This window comes from Heterocephalus glaber, unplaced genomic scaffold (assembly GCF_053883595.1).
Source record: "Heterocephalus glaber isolate CG9 unplaced genomic scaffold, H.glaber_assembly_v1.0 deba00001509, whole genome shotgun sequence".
Taxonomy (NCBI): domain Eukaryota; kingdom Metazoa; phylum Chordata; class Mammalia; order Rodentia; family Bathyergidae; genus Heterocephalus; species Heterocephalus glaber.
In genome coordinates, this window is record NW_028258325.1 from 13,374,177 (window position 1) to 13,394,886 (window position 20,710).

Here is a 20,710-nt window from a genome sequence, read left to right on the forward strand (position 1 = left end):
GAAGAAGACATTCAGATGGGCTTAGTGGCCCCTCAGAGCCAGCAGACCCAGTGTGGTCTAGACACACACAGTAATGCTGAGAGAACCGGTGCACAAACATAATCCTTGGGTTGAGAGGTGAACGTCACAGGGGCAGGGACTTTCAGAACCCAGCGCTAGAAGCTACAGCACAGCTGTTGATAATCAGTGAATGGAAACATGATTCAGCAAGAGATTTGGGTTTTTTTGTCTTGATTATTATATGGTTCTAGAACCTAGAACACTCGCTAGTGCAGCCTTGATTAGTATCTTAGTCACTTTCTTTCCCACCTTGTCCTTCATTGTATTTGTTGACTGTCGATCCAATAACTGAAATATTACTTCCTCTGAATCCTTCCCTTTCCTGCATATTCTTTCTTTATGGTCTAGTCCTACTTTTCACACACTTCTGCCCTGGAAATTTTGCTATTTAGCTTCATTTTCATATGCAAATAATTAGCATTGTAGCAAGTTATTTGGGATCATGAATTATGTCTTATTCATCTTTGTAACTTTAGGAGCCAGTATTATCTCTACTCATAATATGACAAAATGCTATTTGCTAAGTGAGTGTTCCCTATGGCTTCTTCAAGCTCTAATGAGCAGAAATTGAGAAAATCGATTGATTTTAAAATTAGATACAAAGATGGATTGAGTTCTAAATAATCATCTAGGAGACAGTGACAAACCTGATATTCATGAAACTTCTTAATATCTTTTAGATGATCCAAGACAAATCAAATTAAGTTCCAGTGTAAAGATGTGAAGTAATGACTAGATTTGGGTTGCAATTGTCATTTTGTCCAGACCAGTATGCAATCTCAGGAAAGCCAGTAAGCACAGTTGACTTCAATTTATTCTCTCATTTATGGAAAAATAACACTTATCTTTAAATGGTTGCTTTAAAGTAAAAAAAGTACTAATGTATTTGGCTACACTTTGGAGATTGTAAAGCAATACTATTTCTCAATATGATGTCTTTCAGGAAATTCCTAGGGCCCCTCCACTCCTCTTTCAAATTATAAGCAGAAAAATAAACAATAGAATAGGATTTGGAAGGTATTGATTGGGAGAATAAAATAAGAAACATTCTTATAATAACTAGCGTTGTAATCACTGCTAAGATTGGCTCTCATTTTATAACGAAACATGATTCTGTGAAATAGTTGTTAGCAAAATGTCAAATGAAGGTTATTTCATTAAAATGCTGTTTCAGTTCAATCAGCAAAGGCGCTCAAGCCTCTATTACTATTACAGAGTAGAGCTATTAGTGTGTTTTGTGTTTATGTAATTTGCCTTGGCTGGAGGAGTTTCTGTTATTCTTTATTCAGCCTTTCTACATTAGAGTAATTTGATTGGGATTCGTTGTGCTAATGAAAAATCACACATTTCAGTATACAATATATATTAAAGCAATTCTATACTATATTATGTTTGTGTGTGCAAAATTCTAATCTATTGTTTTTAAATGGGGTAATATGTTAAAGAATAAAGACATATGCAACATTTTATCTTAGTACTGAGTTTGGTGAAACACAGAACTACAGGAAGAGCTGGCTTTAGAATATATGTAGAATGTATATAGGCTGAATATATGTCAAGAGCCTCACTGAACAAGTGAGTTTTGGGCAAACAATTTAAATTTTCTGAGGCTCCATTTGCTTATCTATGCTGTTATAGTTAAACTCTGTTGATTTTCTTATCTCTTACTTAATGTAATGTAAAAAATAATTAGATTAACAAAATAGAGTATATGTAAACTGAAATGTACTGTAACAGAGGAAATAAAGGGTGAGTGTTACAAAGCCCATGGTTTTGGGACAGACCCATAGGGCTTGTAATATTTGTATTAATTAACTGGACAGCCTTAGGCTGGCTACTTAGAATATTCAGCCTATGGTAACCTCATGTGTAAAACAGAGGACAGCAGTGTGCATTGGAGTATTATTTTGAGAGATGTGTGAAGTGACATTTGTACAGTGCATAGGATGTAACTGAAGGATTCTCCCCACTCCCTTCTCCACCCATTATTGTACAGCAACCTTTTGGCTTACCTTGGGCCACTTTGAGTAAAGAGAGAAAACAAATCACCCAAATGTAGCCAATTATCTTGGGCCACATATAAAATATACATTTAATGTATGTGAGCGGCAAAACTTCCTGTTTAAAAATTGTATACCATTTTATAAAAGGGCAGCAAGCTGACTGTGGAGGCACAGGGGGAAGGCAGAGTCAGCACCACACTGTACCCTCTCCTCCACAGGGCTCTGGTGTCACCTACAACTCCTGCTCAAACCTTGGACAATAAAGTCACGAACAAGGCCACGTAAATCACGTAATGTTACAAGTTCATGGGGTGGCATTATCAGCTCCTCGAGCAGTGGGATGCACAGGCCTGCTGTAAATCCAAGCAAATCAAGGGTTTGTTTTCTCCTGGAAAAATTAGATGAATGCATTCTTACTCAAAATACCCATGCTTTGCTTTTGATCATAGTTGGAGTTGTTCTTTTGGCTTTGCTGTTATTCAAACCAAGAGATACTTATGCTCAAAATTTGATAAACTGGACCGCCTGTCTCGCTAATTTCTCCTTTCTTCACGTTGACCTGACAAATGAGTGAGGATGAAGAGAAGCCTCCCCAAAGTCTCACACGAATATTTTCTTCCCAGAACATGCCAATATGAAAAACAAAGGAAAGTGCATTTTACTTTAATTTCTTTTTATTTTATTTCTGTTCAATTTAGGCAGAATTTAGGGCTAGAAAATGTAATCATGTCTATGGATGGGAAGCTTTCACTGTTAATTTATTACACCTTTTCTCTGTATTCCTTATTGACAACCACAGAGTGGTGGCTTCACCTGCAGAGTATTGATAAATATCTTCAGAGTCCACTTCTTTTTCTTTTCAGCTCATAAATAGATAAACCGTTTTATGTCAATTGAATGGAGTTAGTCCCCTTTCTACCATCTCTTCATCCTCATTATTATTCTATTTTCCCTTCAACCCTCCAAGGTTTGCACACATCATATATGCACATAGATAAAATACATATGTGTTTATTCACACATTAAACATATATAAACAAATACATATGTATATATGTGCTCATAATTCATGGTCTTACAATTCTAGAGCTTTAGACTTGGCAGGGACGGTTGGTGATTGGCATTTCCTTCTTTCGTAAATATCCTTTTCAAAATTTCCTATAAAACAGTCCCTTGACAAGTACAAACTCTGCTTTATGCCCAAAAACCTTGGCAAAGGATGGTGTTATATATGATGTGTTTTGGAATTTCTTAATTTCTCCTTGCTTGAAGAATGCAATATTTTGGGCCCATACTATCCACTGAAAGGAGCAGCATAGACCTGCAAGAGTCCAGAGACAGGGTGATACTGAGGGTTTCTCCATTTAAGTTCCCTTCACATTTAACCAGAGGCACTGGAGCTGTTCATGGATGTGGTTGGCATACAGTATGCAGAATCTCAGAGTTTCAACCCAATGTTGTCAGCAACAGTCTTTTTTTTCTTTCCAAAGCTTTTTTTCTTGTAATTTTGCTAATTATAGGCATTAAGATTATTTTATAACAGAAAATGTTTTCAGAAGAGACATTGCCAATAAGAATATCTAGTCCATTGTTGTACTAAATGTCATAAATCATATGCTTTAGTAGGAAGACTGTGAGCCAATGGTCACTGGGGGATCGATCCAGCCACCCACCCAGTAAATGCTTAGTGAATCTTTACCATGACTACGACTCTGCTAGCATGGGGAAAGAACAAAATGATGAGGGCCTCATCCATGCCATTAAGATATTTACAGCTCACCCGAGACTGATAGGCAAACATAGAATGAACTGTGGAGCAATACAGTAAGTGTACTGACAGAGGCATGAGGGGGTGCAGTAAATTACCACTGAGTGAAGGAAAGGAGAAAGTTCCTTCTATATGGTACTCAACCTGAAGAGAGAAGAGACTCATATAGAGGAGAGTTTACTCCGAGAACAAAGCCAACAAATATATAGAGTCAGGACAAATAATGAAGGTAGAGGAATAAATTTTCTTGGAGGCTTTCATGCATGAAGCAAGTAGTGAGGGGTAAAACTAGAGACAAATCATAAGAACTGATCTTGAAAGCACTGAGCAGAGATTAGAAGAAGCACTGGGAAGTCACCGAATGTTCATGAAAAAAGACTTGGGGAGGAAAATGAGTCAATGAAAACCATTTCTTAGGAGGAAAACATTGTTACTGAGCCAAGTGGGGAAGAATTTTAAACAAGTGGTAAACGAAGACTTTGAATACAGTTCATATGATGAGAACACGCATGTGTGTGTGTGTATGTGTGCTTCTGCAGACATTGTAGTAAGTGACAAGAATGTGACCTTTTGAGAATGTGGTTAATTAGTTGACTATAATGAAAGCCAGGTTGAGTACAGCATGAAGAAATGACGAAATGAGCTGTAAGTAGCAGATGCAGAAAACTCAATGAAGGTTTTGAAAATTTTACTAATGTTTCTTTGTCAACATCTATGGTGGTACCTACCACATAGTAAACATTCAGTCAATTCTTGTGGAATGAATAAGGGAAATATACATCAACTTGATAAACCACACATTTTTTTTTCTGTGTGGAAATCAGCTATAGCTACACTTATCACATGCGTGGAACCAACCATCTGGTTCACTAAGAAAAAAATCTGCGTGTCTGACAATTTGAAAATTTATATCTAAATTTGCAAATATTTATAGAAATCACAGAAATTGAATATAGTCAGGGTAAAAAAGGCAGATTGCCTGAGTTTTATTTTTTGCTCTGCCTTAGATGAGTTCGTTCACCTATCTGTGCCATAGTTTCCTGCATTCTCTTGACTGAAGATAATAAAGTAGGTATCTCAGAGCAGTATAGTGAAGCTTATGCATTAATAAATTTAAAGTGCTTAGAATAGGATATGACACATTTTACATGATACATAAATGTTTGACTATTTCATCATTATTATTTAAGGACCTATTTTGAAGAGTTGCATGATCCCTTTAAAATTTGTATTCTCTCTTAAAATGTACATGTCATGTTCGCATATAATATCTGAATTTATTTCTACATCACAATCCTACTCCCACTGTGTTGTCAATAAGGTAACTTAGAATCTGGTAGGTTATTTGACTTGCCTATCATGGCATAAAACTAGTCTCAAAAATCACATCTTCCACTGAATGTTCCCTAATTTCATGATGGTTATCGTTGTACAGATAATGTCATAGAGGAGAGTTGAAAGCCGGGTTGCCTGTCTTCAAAGCTCATCATCTCAGTTACCAGGCTGGAGGTGTCCTAATATGGAATGGGAGGAAGATGGAGTAGTTACTAGGTAAAGCTGACATTTGCAGGTAGACTGAGTGGATTAAGGAGTCTCAGACTATGCAGAATGTCAGTTCAAGATCTCTGCAGTATGCTGATGCCTTCAAATGTTCTTATGTGACATGTGACTATTAAGTTGTTCCCTTTCCCTTCCTTACCAGGGCCCATTCCTTTGACTCCATTCACCCCCCTCTGCCTTGGCTCTGTGTAGCCGTAAACCCTTCATGAAGGTGCAGAGAAGAGCTGCTTTTCATCAGCCGGGGCTGCCAACTTCCCATCAAAGCCTCATAAACCCTTTTATGAGTCCCATAAAATGCTGCCTGCTCCTGTTAGGGGAGAAGGGGACAGTCATCAGACCCAATGCATGCTGGCTTCAATTGCTTCATTTCCATACTGAGAGTCCTTGGAAAACCAGAGGCAGGCCACAGTCAAATAATAATGCAGTCCTTTTGTTTCCATGGTGTTCCCTGACCAGGTCTCCCATACCCGGTGATGTACAGTAGTGCTGGATAGCTCTGGAGAGCAGTTCTGGCTGGCAAAGAAAGCAGCAAGGATTGCTAGGAACCATCTCGCCATTCAAAGCTGAAAGTTGGCTGCAGAGTAGATTTTGGTTTTCCCCATGGATGCTGAAAGAGAAGGGAAGAATCATTTCTGACAATTCTGCATGGCTTCTGCATTGCAACTGGATGTAGAATCTGCTCCTGTTTGCATCCATGTTCCCAGGATGAATTTTTATTGACAGAAGAAAAGGTAACTGCCTTATTTATTAGTTTTGTGAACCTTCTCAGCCTCCAAGGTTCTCACAGTCTCACATTATTCATCCTTGTTGCTTTTTTATACAAAACCAGACAAATTTAGAATTCAAGGGATGGGAGTATAGTTGGAAGGAAATGTGAAGGTAATCTAATCTTCTAGTTATTAAGCCTTTTCATCCTTTACACTACAGTGAGTAAGCTCTAGTAGGACAGATGTTACCTTTATTTCTTTATTTACAAGTGTCTTGAGCTTATTGTTGTTCAATAAGAAATCACTGTAATTACATATATAATTACATGTATTGAATGTCAGTATATGTAAAGTTGTGCTGTAGTAACAAACAGAGTTAGAGGATCATTTCTCATTCTTGGCAACACTGCATCTCAAACTATTTGCTGCATCCCATGTTTACTCTGATATCCACACTAATGGAGCAGTTTTTATCTGGAAGATTGCCAGTCTTTTAGCAGTGAGAAAAGAGAGCAATGAAGTGACTCACATGTTGGTATGAAAGTTTTTGTCTGAGAGTGAGACACTGTATATCTTATGTAGTGTTTTATTCAAACATTAAAATAAAAATCAAGACCTGGTCAAAGGGATGGGGAATTATAATTCTCTTCCACAACACTACTTCATTAATCTCTTTTATGTTTTGTCAGAATTCAAATTTATTTGCTTTGATATTCCCAAGATAATTTTAGGGAGCACACTCTTTGGTATTTCAAACATACATGATTAATTTGAAACAGATATATATTGGACAATTGAAAATGAAGTCAGTGACAAGACAACAACCCAGTATCAATTATTTGGAAAGAAAAAGCTTCATTGAAATTGTTTTGTGCTCAGCATCCCAATCCTGTGTAGGAAGAAACAATGTTCAGAAAATCAATGACTCTAACAGTGGAAATATGTTCAATCTTTAAAGGTAGATCTGTTATTGCTATCAGCTTGTAGTTGCTAAAGCAAAGCAAAAGTGTGATATAACTCCAGAATACTTTCAGCAAAAAGTAATTGAAACAAACTAATACAAAAGTTAACCAACATGCCATAAAATTATTGATGAATACACAAAATTCATAAAAGAGGTAAATTGTAAAACTGGTAGCGTAAAGTGTGGAGGGAAAGCGGTAAAAGTGTAGGGCTTTTGATCTGAATTTAATTGGAATTATTTTGATCTTAAAATAGAATGCTGTAAGGTGTTTCATATAAACCCAGATGGTAATCACAAAGGAAAAAATATCTCTAGTAGATAAAAAAGAGAAAGATATCAAAAAATACCATTCTAAAAATTCAACACCCCATAGAGGAAAGCAACAAGGTGGGACAAAAGAGCAAAGGAACGACAAACAGTCAGCCAGTCATTAAGAAATAATGATAATTTTCCCTATTAATAATTACTCTAATGTACATGGATTATATTCTTCAATCAAAATATGCAAAATGGATGAATAGATTAAAAATTTTCAACAATATGCAGCTGCTGTGGTTTGGATGAGGGTGTTCCTGCAACACTATTAAAGAGACACTGCCTTTGGAAAGTAATTAAGTCACAGGGACTCTACCCATGTGAATGAGGTTAGTACCTTTGCAAAAAAGTTCAAGGTTGAAGGCAGTACATTCTTAGTCTTAATACACCTGCCAAGTAAGGACACAGCATTGCTGGAGGATGCAGCAATAGGGCACCCTCTTGGAAGTGTAGCTCTGCCCTGACCAGTCCTGGAAGCATCTTTATCTTGGACTTCTGAGCCTCAAAAACTATGAAAAATGTCTATTGTTTATAAATTACTCAGTCTGCAGTGATTTTTTGGAGCCATAAAAATGAACTATTCACAGCCTACTTTAGCCTTTAAGGGCACGTACAGACTGAAAGGACGGAAAGAGTATGTATTCCACACAAACGGGAGTGGAAAGAGACTAGGAATGCCTATAATTACATCAGAAAAAATAGTTAAAATCTGTGACAAGAGAAAAATAATGTAATTATATGATGATAAAGGATCAATTTGTTATACAATTAATTATTGTGAATGTATATTCATTAACATTGGAGCATTAAATACATAAAGCAAACATCAACAGAACTGAAGAGATAGCAGCAAAATAATAGTAGGTGATTCTATACCCTGTTTTCAACAATGGACAGATCATTCAGACAGAAACTCAAGAAGTAAACACTGGATTTGAATGATACTTTACCAAAGGGACCCAATAAATCTATGAAAAATATTGCTTTACATTTTTAAAAATTATTATACATTTGCGATACAAAAATTTTATATTCATGTATCATTGTTGGCTTGAAGATGAAAGCAGCTACAGTACCTAGAATCTACATGGTCATATGGAGCTAAGAGTGGCCCTAGCTGTAAATCAGCAAGGAAAAGACCTCAGTCCTATAACCCATGGGAACAAATTATTTTAATAACAGGAAGAAGACAAATGAGTTTGGAATTGAATTGTTTCTTGAGTTGAGCACCCAGGCAAGAGCCCCAGTTCAGCCAAGAGCTGATGTTTTTCATGTGAAACCTTGAGCATAGATCTCAGTGAACCTTCCGAAGTATAAGTTAATGGACGAATATGATTATAAGTCACTAATTTGTGCAATTTCTATTCTTAGTCAGCAATAGAAAACTATGAAAAGTTTCTACATTTATGAAGTTTATAATTGAAGACAAATGACAAAATTATTTCCTTTTTTTAATTTTTAGTAAGTGAATGGATGACCATTCACTTATTTATTGACTTCCCTATCACTAATAATAAATAACGTATAACTTTATATTCAGGTATTGTTAAAAGTGCTTTATGTGCATTTAATAATTTAATCTTCATAACAGCAGGAGGTAATATTACTCTCTTTATTTTACTTTTTACTTAGTTTTTTAGGTTTTTTGAGGCAAAGTCTTGCTCTGTAGTTCAGGCTGGACTTGAATTCACTATATAGCCAGGATGGCCTCAAACTCACAGTGATCCTCCTGACTCAGCCTCCCCAGTGCTGGGATTACAGGTGTACACCACCACGCTCAGCTACTATCTCCATTTTAAAGACCAAGACTCAGGCACAGAGAGATTAACAACTTGTCAAAAGTCATAGAAGTAATAAATTCATAGCTGATTATTTGTGTCTACAGAGGCTGGTTTTAGAGTCTAGTGTATGACTACTCTAAGTTGCTTATTGATGGTTATAAGTACATAAGGGAGACACAGTGGATTATAAGTACACAGGGGTAATTAGGAAAGACTCTACAAAGATGTGAATTTTAAACTACGCTTTGAGGGTGGATAGTAATAATCTAGGGGAAAAGACTGGAAAAATATTTTAAAAGAAAGAACTTGGAGAAATTCTCGTAAACCTTCTAGAAGACTGAAATTTCTGTTGGTCTATGCATGCTAGATAACTACATTGTTTTCCTCAAATTTTAATATTGAGAAGAGTTTAAGGACACCCACTATGGTTATCCCAGATTAAGAATGATCATTAAATGATGACCACATAGGAAAGGGTAAAACAAAGTAAATCAAAACACTTCTTCAGTCCCCTAGAACTAAATGTGGAAAAACTATAACCTATGGGTCAAATTTGACCCGCTCGAGGTTTTTGTAAATAAAGTTTTATTCAAACAGAGCTACACTCATTTATTTGCATCTTGCATCTGGGTGCTTCAATATTACAAAAGCAGAATATCTTTGCAAAGACTGTATAGCCTACAAAGACTGTATAGCCTGCAAAGCCTAAATATTTACTATCTGGGTATTTTCTGAAAGTATCTGTGACTTCAGTAGAACAAAGATGCCAATAATTGAAAAATAATATTTTGAGTCAGTTATATGATACAGAATTATTTCTTTCCAGGAATAATATCTGTTTTTGTTGGTCTTGGAAGTATAAAGAAGTTGGCTGTTGTGTCCTTGTTTGCATAGAGATTATGTGAATGGCAGTGGCCTGTGGCTTGCTAAATGTACTGCTTTACTGAGTAAGTGGAAGGCTTTTTGGAAGCAAAATAGTATGACTATGTAGTTTTATCCATGGATTAAAATGCTTAAAAACTGTAGGAGATTTAATTTCTTCCAGAGTTCCTATAACAGACAAACCAACATATGTATAAAGCAGTATGCAATCAAACTTGAAAGAACTCTACAATTAGTTGCTATTAAATTCAAATATATGAATTTAAGTATAAATTAGTAGAAAGACATCAAGGTTTCCAGAGTTTATTGCTACTATTTCTCTCCAAAACCCATATTTTTGTTCATAACATCTTAGATAATTTTTAAAACATTTCACATTGTTTAAATTCTGTTAATGAATCAAGTTCTCAACTTTGAATTCTTTAAAATATAACTCCTATAATTTGGTCACATGATGTTTTAATGTTGAGTATAGAAAACCAGTGAACATATAGGCTATTTACAAAATTTTATTCAATGTAAGACATATTTACTGAATAATGCACCTAGCATATGTCCAGCTCAATGTATTCTCAGAAATTAACTATTTTTTTATCAAGGAACAGAAAAAGCTTTCAATTATCCTTTCAAGTGAAAACTCACCTACAAGGGTGACGTGTATCCCCACTTGCAACACCCAACAGTAGTTTTATCGGATTTTATTTTTTCCTTTGTTTCTTTTGGTCAATCTAATGCTTGTGCGACTCATCCATGTTGTCACACATAGTGATAACTTGTTATGTATACTGTAAAGTATACGTAATTATTATTTATTCTACTGTTATGGGGATTTTGGATAGTTTTCAAAGGGGGGGCTGTTATGAATGGTGTACTAATGAACATCCTATCTTGAGGCTGTTGTTGAATATACCTAAATATTTCTCATAATTTTGGAGTAGTTAATATATAGGTGTTCATTTTTGAGCCTCCATAAAATAAATTATCTTCCTTTAATATATTATTCCTTGCATACAGTAAAACATAATTTATTTGAAATTATTCTCAATAATTAATTTTAAGATCAATTACCATTCAATCAGTCATCTCATATTTGAGAGAACTTGAGGGATCATTTTTAGGATTCAATTTATAGATGTATCATTTCTCTAATGTTATAAATAAATGGGGAAAATGTGTAATACCATTTATTTAATTACTTCCAGATAAAAGAATGATTTTTACAAAGCTCTAGCTTTTAAAATGTTATTTCTTAAGCAAGTGGAAATACTGTTCATCATTATGTCAACATTACATTGACATAGCCTAATCTGTTACCATATTTTAAGTGAAAAATCAATTTATTATACAAATATCATATAGAATTCTTTTCATATACAAAGAAAATGGCTTTTCCTGCCTTCTTGTCCATCCCAGTCATGATACTATGTCAAGATGAAAGTACTTTCAAAGGAAAACAAGAAAGTCATATTCTTACCATAGTTTCTATTTTATTTTAATTTATTTTATTTTTTTGGTACTGGGGATTGAACTCAGGTCCTTGTACTTGCAAGGCAGGTGGCGGAAACACTGAGCTAAATTCCTGGCCCTTTACCATAGTTTTTAAATGTTGATGCTCATTAAATTTTAGAAAGGGCTGGAAAATTTATACAAAATATCAAAAAATGTCTCTTGCAGATACTAAGAAAGTGCATATTTTAAATAATTCTTTGGAATATATTTTTTCCTAAGATTTCTTAAGTGAAGTTAGCAATTTTTGGAAAAATGAGAAAGTTGTTAAACAATATGATGTCCAAAACTCAGCAAAAATCCCCTGCAGAATCACTAATAAAATGTGGACTAGAACAGAGATATTTTCTTATGTTATATTGACCATGATTCTGTTATGAATAGGGTTTAATTATTGGAGTTATTTTTTGAAACCACATTTAATTGAGAGATGGTCAAAAACTTGTGACAACTTTTTGTCATTCAATATTTCTTTTTGGTTACACATCTATTGACCAAATAACATGCATTCTTCAATTCCACTGTCAGGGTATATATATTTGGTGAGGGAGATGTTTTTGTAAGCTCCATGTGTGAAATACGTGGTAATAGCTGCAACATGGATGACTGTAGAGAAACACATGAAAGGAGTATCTGATCCACTTTAGAGGTTGTGTGTGTGTGTGTGTGTGTGTGTGCATGTGTGTACATGTGTGTGTAATATTGAGTCCTGGACTGAAGAAGCACAAGACTTCCAGAGGAGGTACCACAATATCCCCAGCAGGGAGGAGTGTGGATACAGTTGTTTGTTGAATGAAGATTAAGGAAGTGGACATAAGTGGAGTATAGAAAGGAGTCTGAAGAGTCAACTGAAGACTATATTCTTAAAGCCTTTCTGACAAGCAGCCTGAACTCAGCAAGGTATCAGTAAAATGCTTAAGTAGGAGACTGACTTGATCAAATGAGATATATCTAAAAACTCACTATGGCTGATTCCCATCTCACCATGGAGTCAGTTTCACAGGACTGTATGTTTGTCCTTAATAATATCAATAAGATAAAAGTTTCACAATCAAATGCGTGGCTTTTGGATAGTTAATGTATAGCTAATCTTTAGTGGGCAGAGAAATTTTGAAATTTCCACTTTTTCCTGGCTCTCTCCTATATGTTAACTTCAGACTCCAAATATTTATTTAATTTTACAGGTGTTGGTGGATTTACTATCTTTGAAAACCAAGTGTGGGCATAACTTTTTTTTCATATTAATAATAGCGTCTGAGCTTGGTTTCTGACTTTTGTATATTCTCTGGGACATGAAGGCAGTCTCCCGTAAGTTAGACAAGACCTGCACAGCTGTGCTTGTGTTGAGGGGTTTCAGTCCAAAAATAAACCTATTCCTGCATTGCCATAGGGCACTGGGCTTTCTTTTGTGTTCAATGTTGATTTGGATCTATAAAACTGATGCCAAGTTTGTCATCAAACCCTTGGAACTCAGGAGGGACAATGGAGTTTGAAGTTATTTTTGCAGAAATAGAACTTCTTATTAATATTGGAAAATAGCCACATTGATTTAAGGCAGGGTGGAAGGCACAACTGTGTCTCTTTCACTTTGAAATAACACGCAATTTCTTGCTAAGAGCTTTACTTCAAAGAGTTGAAAATGTAGTATTGGGCTGCCTGAAAATTGGAGCTGCAGCGAGAAGCGCAATTGAATGATGTCTTTCCTCACAAAATTGTCAGGCTGCTTGCCTGAGTAGGCTCATTTGCCCACTGCTTTTCGGCATCCATCAAACTCAGCTCTTTAATGTCAGTCAAATTGACCAGGTGATATGTGCAGAACTTGACTGTGGGCCTGTGTTTTCACATTAGCTGGTTGGCCTGCACTCCCTAGTTTAGCTCAGCTGGCTGCCACTGTAGTGAGGACAGAGATGGAGGCCTCACAGAACACGGAGTTCACAGTTACCTTCAGCCTTCGAGTTAGTACAGCCTACCTGTATGATAGGCTGTTGGTACAGGAAATGAGAGAACCTTGAATCGCTGTGCCACTCTGCCAAAGTCCTGCCTGGCTGGTACTTTTCTTTAAAGTTTTTTCCTCTGGGTTACAGGTTAAATTGTGTGTTCCCCCTAATAATATGGAAATCTTAACTGTCACTCTCTCAAAGTGGAAGACCACTGTCTCAGAATGTCACAGATGTAATTAGTGAGGATAAAGTCACACCAATATAGCGTGGGCCCTTAATAAAAATGTGGTTTCCTTAATAAAACTGTGTCTTTATAAAAAGGAGAAATTTAAACACAGAGACACATATACAGGGGAAAATAGACACAGATTCTTCTGCAACACCGTCAGAGGATGCATAATCTTACCAACACCTTGATCTTGAAATTCCAGGCTTCAAAGCTGTGAGACAGTAAATCTTGGTTATTCCAACCACTCAGTTTGTGGTACCGTGTTGCACCAGTCCTAACCTAATACACGTTATTTACTCAGATAACTACTTGATTTTTTATTTTTGTTTTTCAAAATTTGTTTCATTAAACTGTCCACTGATAAGGTAAATTTGATATCTTGGTATCCTGGCCTGAGAAGTAGTCTGGGTTTTTTCTCTAGATTGCTCTGCCTTGAGCTGTTCTATTATAATTGCTTCATTTAATCAAATCCAAGACTAGCATACAGACTTGGTGCCAACTAGCTTAGTAGCATGTTGCTATTTGTTCTTGAAGCCCTGGGAGAGTGATTATGTACCCTCTGAAGTCCATCAGCAGGGCATATAGTAACCTTTCCCCAAACTTAGTTACATGGATGATGTTAAAAAGACTTTTGGCATAGCCTTAAAATTACATCCAGCCTACAAATTAGTTTTGTAATTTGTTCTTGTACACAAGTTCTTTATACCATCTTCAACTCTCTGGAAACACAATTTACCAACCTGGAATGTTAGAATTATGTTAGAAATAGCTTTAGAACCATCAAGGTAATTTAAAATGAGCTTAACCATAAGCCTCTATGGAAAAAGTCAGGTTACTAGCTTATAGTCTTCCAAAACTCTTCAAGCTGTAGACATGGTTGAACATTAATCATTTGCATAACACTGTATGGAAGATATAAAAGTGAATTTTTAAACAGTGAACTCCTCTAAATGTCCAGCTTATTGCATATCTACCAAGTGAGGATGAGTTAAAATGTATTAACACATTAAATTCTTAATTATATGGCACTCACTATGTGACCAAGAACACTCTGCTGTGGAGAGTGGAATAGTCCACTCTCAGAAATGGTGCCTCGTGAGGAAGTAGCTCTCTACAGTTTTCGTGGACTCTATACTCTGGAAGGGAGAGAAACTAAATGTTAAAATAAGTATATTGAAATTGGATGTAAATAAAATGACTTGAAAGCTAGTAATATCAGCAGGGCTAAAAATCAGTAGATGGAATATATATATATATTATATATAATAATATATATGTAGTTTTATATATATTCCAAATCAATGCTATTAATTCATTATTGATGATGAAGCCTTCATGATGTAAAAAACCTCTTGAATATTCCAATGCCATCACAACGACAACCAAATTTCAACATGAGTCAAGACATAGCAAGAATCTCACCTTAGTCCTGAATAGTATTAACTCTGAACTGGTGCTGTAACTGAGTCTTTGAAGGGCCATTACACAGTTTGATCAAGCAAAGTGTTTGAGGATGGTGGGGGAAAATGGGAAAGCCAATGGGAAAAAAGTCAATGCATTTCTTTTCCTATAAAGTGACTTTCTTAGTCAGAATCAATGCTGTGTGGAATACCATGGTTTTAAATCCATGAATGGTGGTTTGACACAGGTAGGGAAGGCCAATCTGTATCCAGAGTAAATGTCTCTTTCAGTAAGAACAAAATACTATCCCTTCAATGATTTAATTGCACCAATGTAATGAACCTGTTGATGGTTGCCAGGTAGCTGCCTCACCAGCCCAAGGAGATGGTGCCATATTGAAGACTCAATTTTGGTTTATTTGGCTGGAAGAAGGGACACTCAGCAGTAAGTACAGCAAATTTGACCTTGATTACTAGAAGTCCCTATTGCTGAATCCATCCGTAAACTCTATTCCTGTTGCCATAGACCCTTTGCTCATGAGCTCACTGGACAATATCAGGAATGGCCAGGGGAAGAGACTGCTGGTATTTATAGAATGAGATATCTTGTGTACTTGATTATTAAAATCCTCCTCTGTTAGGTCACACTTTGGTGAGCATTCACATCATGCACAAATTTCTTATTTTTTCCCATTAAGAGATTTATTTACATCTTCTCCAAAGCAGGTTTTTTACAACTACTTGAACTTTCTGCTGTGGCTCACAATTGATATTATAATCACAAGTCTGTGTATTTATCTTTCCAAACAAAGGAGCTAACCAGGTAAACTGTTCAATGTTCCTCCCACTAGGAAGCTCACTACTGACCTTCAGGGCTGTTCCAGAAAAGGTTTGTAGCACTGTCCACATTTTGTGATATCTGCTATTGTGCATAACCATCATAAGTCAGGACTCATTTGTGTCTCATTGTTCATTTATTATAAGGTCTCTTCATGAGGCCTTCAGTGAGGTTTTAAGAGAGTGCAGGGTCTCAGGGATGGGGCGCATGGGCATTTGGGTTGTGTCTTCATGTAAATTACTTGAGCCTTCAGGGTTTGCTTCAGACTGATCATGCATACATCACTTCTATTTGATGTGCACATACAAATGTGTCCCTTGGTGGGTCAGATAACTCCCAGTACACAATAGAAAGCTCAAATCTTGTGATAACTAGGTGATCCAAGATAAAGTGTTCACTGTCTAACATCCAATAGTAGGTAAAGAGGTATTTTTCAAAAAGTGAGTAGAAATCTACAGATGATGGCAGAGCCTTGCTCCAAAATCATAAAGACCCAGATTGCAGTTAAGTATAGGGTCCAGCAACAGCTTGTAACAACACCACTCACAGCCACTCTAAGCAGTAGTTGGATCTGCTTGCCCAGGTGGCAGAACACCCTGCTCAGCAGCCAGGACCTATTGTGGAACCTTCTTGTATAATGGGACTTATTGAAAAATAATAGTTTTGAGAAGAAATCTTTAAACAGTCTAGAGTGATATACTGAAATTAGGAATATGTTACCTCCTAATCCAAAGGGACCCACAGCTTTTATGATTCCTTTTTGGTTATAGACTTAGAAGTGGATGCAATAATTTGTCCTTCATCTTAGGAGGTATTTCTCTATATGCCTCACACCATTAGATCACTGGAGAGTTCACTGATATAGAAGGACTCTAAATTTTTCAAAATGTATTTTCTTCCCACTGGCATGTAATTTTCTAACTACTAAATCTACTGCAGTGCCACTTCTTTGTCCCTAGATCAAATCAACATAATTGCATCAATGTAATGAACCAGTGAGATTTATAGGAGGAAAAGGTGCTATAGAACCCTGAAGAACTAACTTATAATATATGACCGAGAGTAGAACAGTGAGTGTATTACTGCCCTTGCCAGCTGAAAGCAAACAGCTTCTGGTAGATGTTACTAATAGGGCTCTAGAAAAATTTATTTGCCAGGTCAGTGGCTACATATCAAATACCACAGAAACTGATAATTCATCAAGTAATGAAGTCACATCTGGTACAGAAGCTGCTGATACAGTTGTCACCTTATTAACTTTACCATAGTCCACATCCACTGTCATTCTCTAAGGTCTGTCTTTAGTTTGTATAGGCTGCATGAATGTTTATGGTTGTGTTGGGAATCTCCACTCCTGCATCCTTCATGTTCATAGATCTGTGTGAATCTGACTATTCTAATTGCCACTTTGGCTCTAGCATCCATCATTGGCACCCTTTGTGTTTGATAGTTGAGTGGGGCCACTTAGTCCTTAATGTGCTGAGATACAATTACCACCATTATATTTAGATTTCCCAACTCAGTGACCATACTTTCCTCTGTACTGTCTGACCTGTACTGCCTGAAGAGTGGTCTATGGTCACTCTTCAACAATGACAGTATTCCTCTCATAAACATATTTCTCATAGTAATGGTGAAAGTTGTATCATTAGGACTTTCCCAGTGTGTATGAATAGGTTTCAAATGACAAATCCACTCTTACATTCCCCTTTGCCTAAGCCTTCCTCTACATTAAACCAAAGACATTATTGCATTGTTAATCTGCTTGCTTTGGGCCACGTTTTGGTTCATATTTCAGCCAATGCAAAAGAAATCGTTAAAAGTCCTTTCAAATCCCCATGCTGTAACATTACATGCAGAATCTCTGCTTAGCCCATGTCAATAAATTCAGACTAATTCAGTTTTATCTTCCTTCCACCTTTACACTGCAGACCTAGTGCCTGTTTCCACACCTGTTCCCTGGGTTTCTGTCTAAATAGGGTAGAAAACTCAGGCAGTTCTTCTGGAATATAATGTACCTTCTCATGGGTCATATTTTATAACTCATTTTAGGCACTTGCTGTGACTTCTATCTAGTTATGAGTCTACAAAGAGGGATGGCAGAAATACGGCCAGAGGAGAATCAGCATTGTCTTGTAGAACAATTGCCTAGGGAAAACCACTAGCATCCTAAAGGATACAGGGTTAAATCTGCTCGGGTGGAAAGGAAAGGCAGGTTTACAATGAGTAAGGAGGCTGATGTCACTAGATTGGAAAGGTCAATTCTGCTGTGGGTGGTGCCGTCTTGGCTCTTGGTCAAGGAACTAAAGATGTCACGCATGGTAGACAAGCACCACTGCTCTGCTGTCTGAGCAGCCCACCAGGATTGTAAACTCAGTCCCAATAAAAAATCAGAGGGACAAAGTTTAACAAAAAGAAGACACTTTATTTGTAAAGAGGAAAAGGAAGGCAGAGGAAAGAAGATAGATAGCTACCCTGATAAGAAAGAATCAGGGTAGGGGCTCCGGAAAGATGGAGGACCCTTTGGCCTTTTGTTCTCTACGGCTTTTACAGGGGGTGAGTGACCCTCCCCTGCTCCCCACCACCCAGAACTTCCCGTAACTGGATTGGCTTCCAGGCACCTCTGTCTAACATCATTTTTTTCTGGTAGTCTGCGTGCGGCTTCTTTTTCTCTGTTTGTTTACTTTTCCTTGACCTACCTTTTCAGGCCTTATCCTTGGAGCAGATGGCTGGTTGGCAAGAGGGTATCTTATTCACGGTTAGCTTAGAGTTAGTAGAGAGTGTGTGTGGCTTTCTATTATACTCTATAATGACCCTAGAGAGAATAATATAGTGACTCTAGTGAACACACACACACACGTTAGTGCTTAGGTGTGAGTACATACTGCCTTAAAGTTAGTTAACTGCCCCCCTTTGCTTCATCCATATTCTATTGGAGGTGGGTGCTGCTTATTGTTTGTGCCCTTGGCTTCTCTTTGTGCTCTGTCAGCTCTTTTTCTGATCTCTTAGTGCAAGTCCCAAGGCCACTTGGTGCCTTTCTTTACCTAGTTTTCTCTTTCTCTACCCTCTTCTTTGACTTGTTTCCCAGGGGAATTTCTCTAGGAAAGTTTGTTTTTAACTCCTTCTGGTCAGGATTATCTAGATTATCTAATGAGGCTCCTATTTTATTTTTTCTTTGTCTACAGACCCCTCTCCCTACAGTGGGGAGGCTGCTTCTACTACAAAGGAGACTCATCACAATGTAGGGCCTCAGTGTCTCCAATTTTATAAGAGACTTTCAACATGCTCCCTTACCAACAGGGTGCAACAGGGTGCTATTCTTCCCCAATCAATACTATCATTTGAACTGGATATTCAAACATATAAAATAAACTACTACACAGAGCCTGTTTGAACGAAATAATGTAAATGTAAAATTTTTTCATTTATTTTTAGTTTTTCTTTCTATTGATGGGGATAGTTATCACTAAAAATTTGTCTAATATGTGGAACTACAAACTAATTAGGGAGCAGAAAGTCTTGAGTAGCTTTTTAGTACCCCAACTTTCAGTGTAGTTATAACATTCCTTCTCTCTCTCTCTCTCCCTCCCTCTCTCTTTCTCTCTCTGCTTTATTTTTTTCATCTTTTGTAGTATCAGATGAATTGGCTTGGATGGTTGTTTTCCTTTCAGGTTGAAGATTTTATCTTACAAAATTGGCTCAATTAGAGCAAGAGGCCAATGATGTACACATCTCCAACTTTTTCTGGTTGATTTCTGGCCTACTGCTCTTATCTGCATGAGGCTTCACAGTCTCCAGTGATGTTAGATATTAAGGAAATTATAGGAAACATTTTTACTGGACACTATGCCATGGGTCTCACTTCTCTATCATTATTTTCCACCAAATTCAGGCCAGAAATTATAACACTATCCCCAGCATTTGTAGAAGAGAAAAGTGATCTGGGTCTTTCTCTTGGTGAGCGAAGATCAGATTTCCACTCAAGTGTACCTAATTCCAGAACCTAAATTTTGAGCTCTAAGCTTCTGTAGCAGATTGAGTGATGGTTCCTAGAATACAGTACATCCTGACCTCTTGTGAGTGTGCCTGTGAGAAAAAGGTTTTCTTGGATGTAATTAGGTTGAAGCTCTCAAGACGAGATCAAATTAGACTTAGGGCAGTCCCTGAATCAATTGCCACATGTCCTCATAATGAAAGGAGAACACACATAGAAATACTAAGAGACAAGATAAGCTCAAGAAGGAGACAGAATTTGGAGTCAGAGAGCCCCAAACACGGAGCCACTAGAAGCCAGAAGATGGTACTTTCCTATTGTCTTTGGAAAAAGTGTGTCCTTGAAAAATCTTGATTTAATACTTCTGACTTCTAGTAACATGGGAGAATAAATTTCTGTTGATTTAAGTCATTAATTTTGTGTAATTTATTATTGCAGATGTAGGAAACCAATACATCTTCCAATCTGATGGGATCTTCAAACTCATAAGATTTTCCTAAATGCTGACTGGAGGGTTTGAGCTGATATCCATGGAACGAGAATGATTATTCGTTTTTTGTGTTTTTTTGGTGCCAGGGATTGAACTCGGGACCTTGAGCTTGCAAGGCAGGCACTGGAACCACTGAGCTAAATCCCCGACCTGAGAATGATTATTTGTAATGCAGACCATTTTCTTGCCTCCAGCCCATAGAAAACTGTATTTTGAGAATGATTTGAACTGTAAGATAAAACTTTACAATCCCTAAATAAAAAATTAAAGTTC

At 36.8% G+C, this 20,710-nt stretch overlaps 1 long non-coding RNA gene across 1 annotated transcript; it reads left to right on the top strand.

Annotated features, from left to right (window-relative positions):
* The first annotated feature begins 4,825 nt into the window (after positions 1–4,825).
* LOC110349662 (uncharacterized) lies at positions 4,826–20,710 on the top strand. The gene is made up of 4 exons (XR_002395804.2): positions 4,826–5,382; positions 5,848–6,122; positions 15,476–15,560; positions 20,386–20,710. It is a non-coding gene; the product is annotated as an uncharacterized LOC110349662 (long non-coding RNA).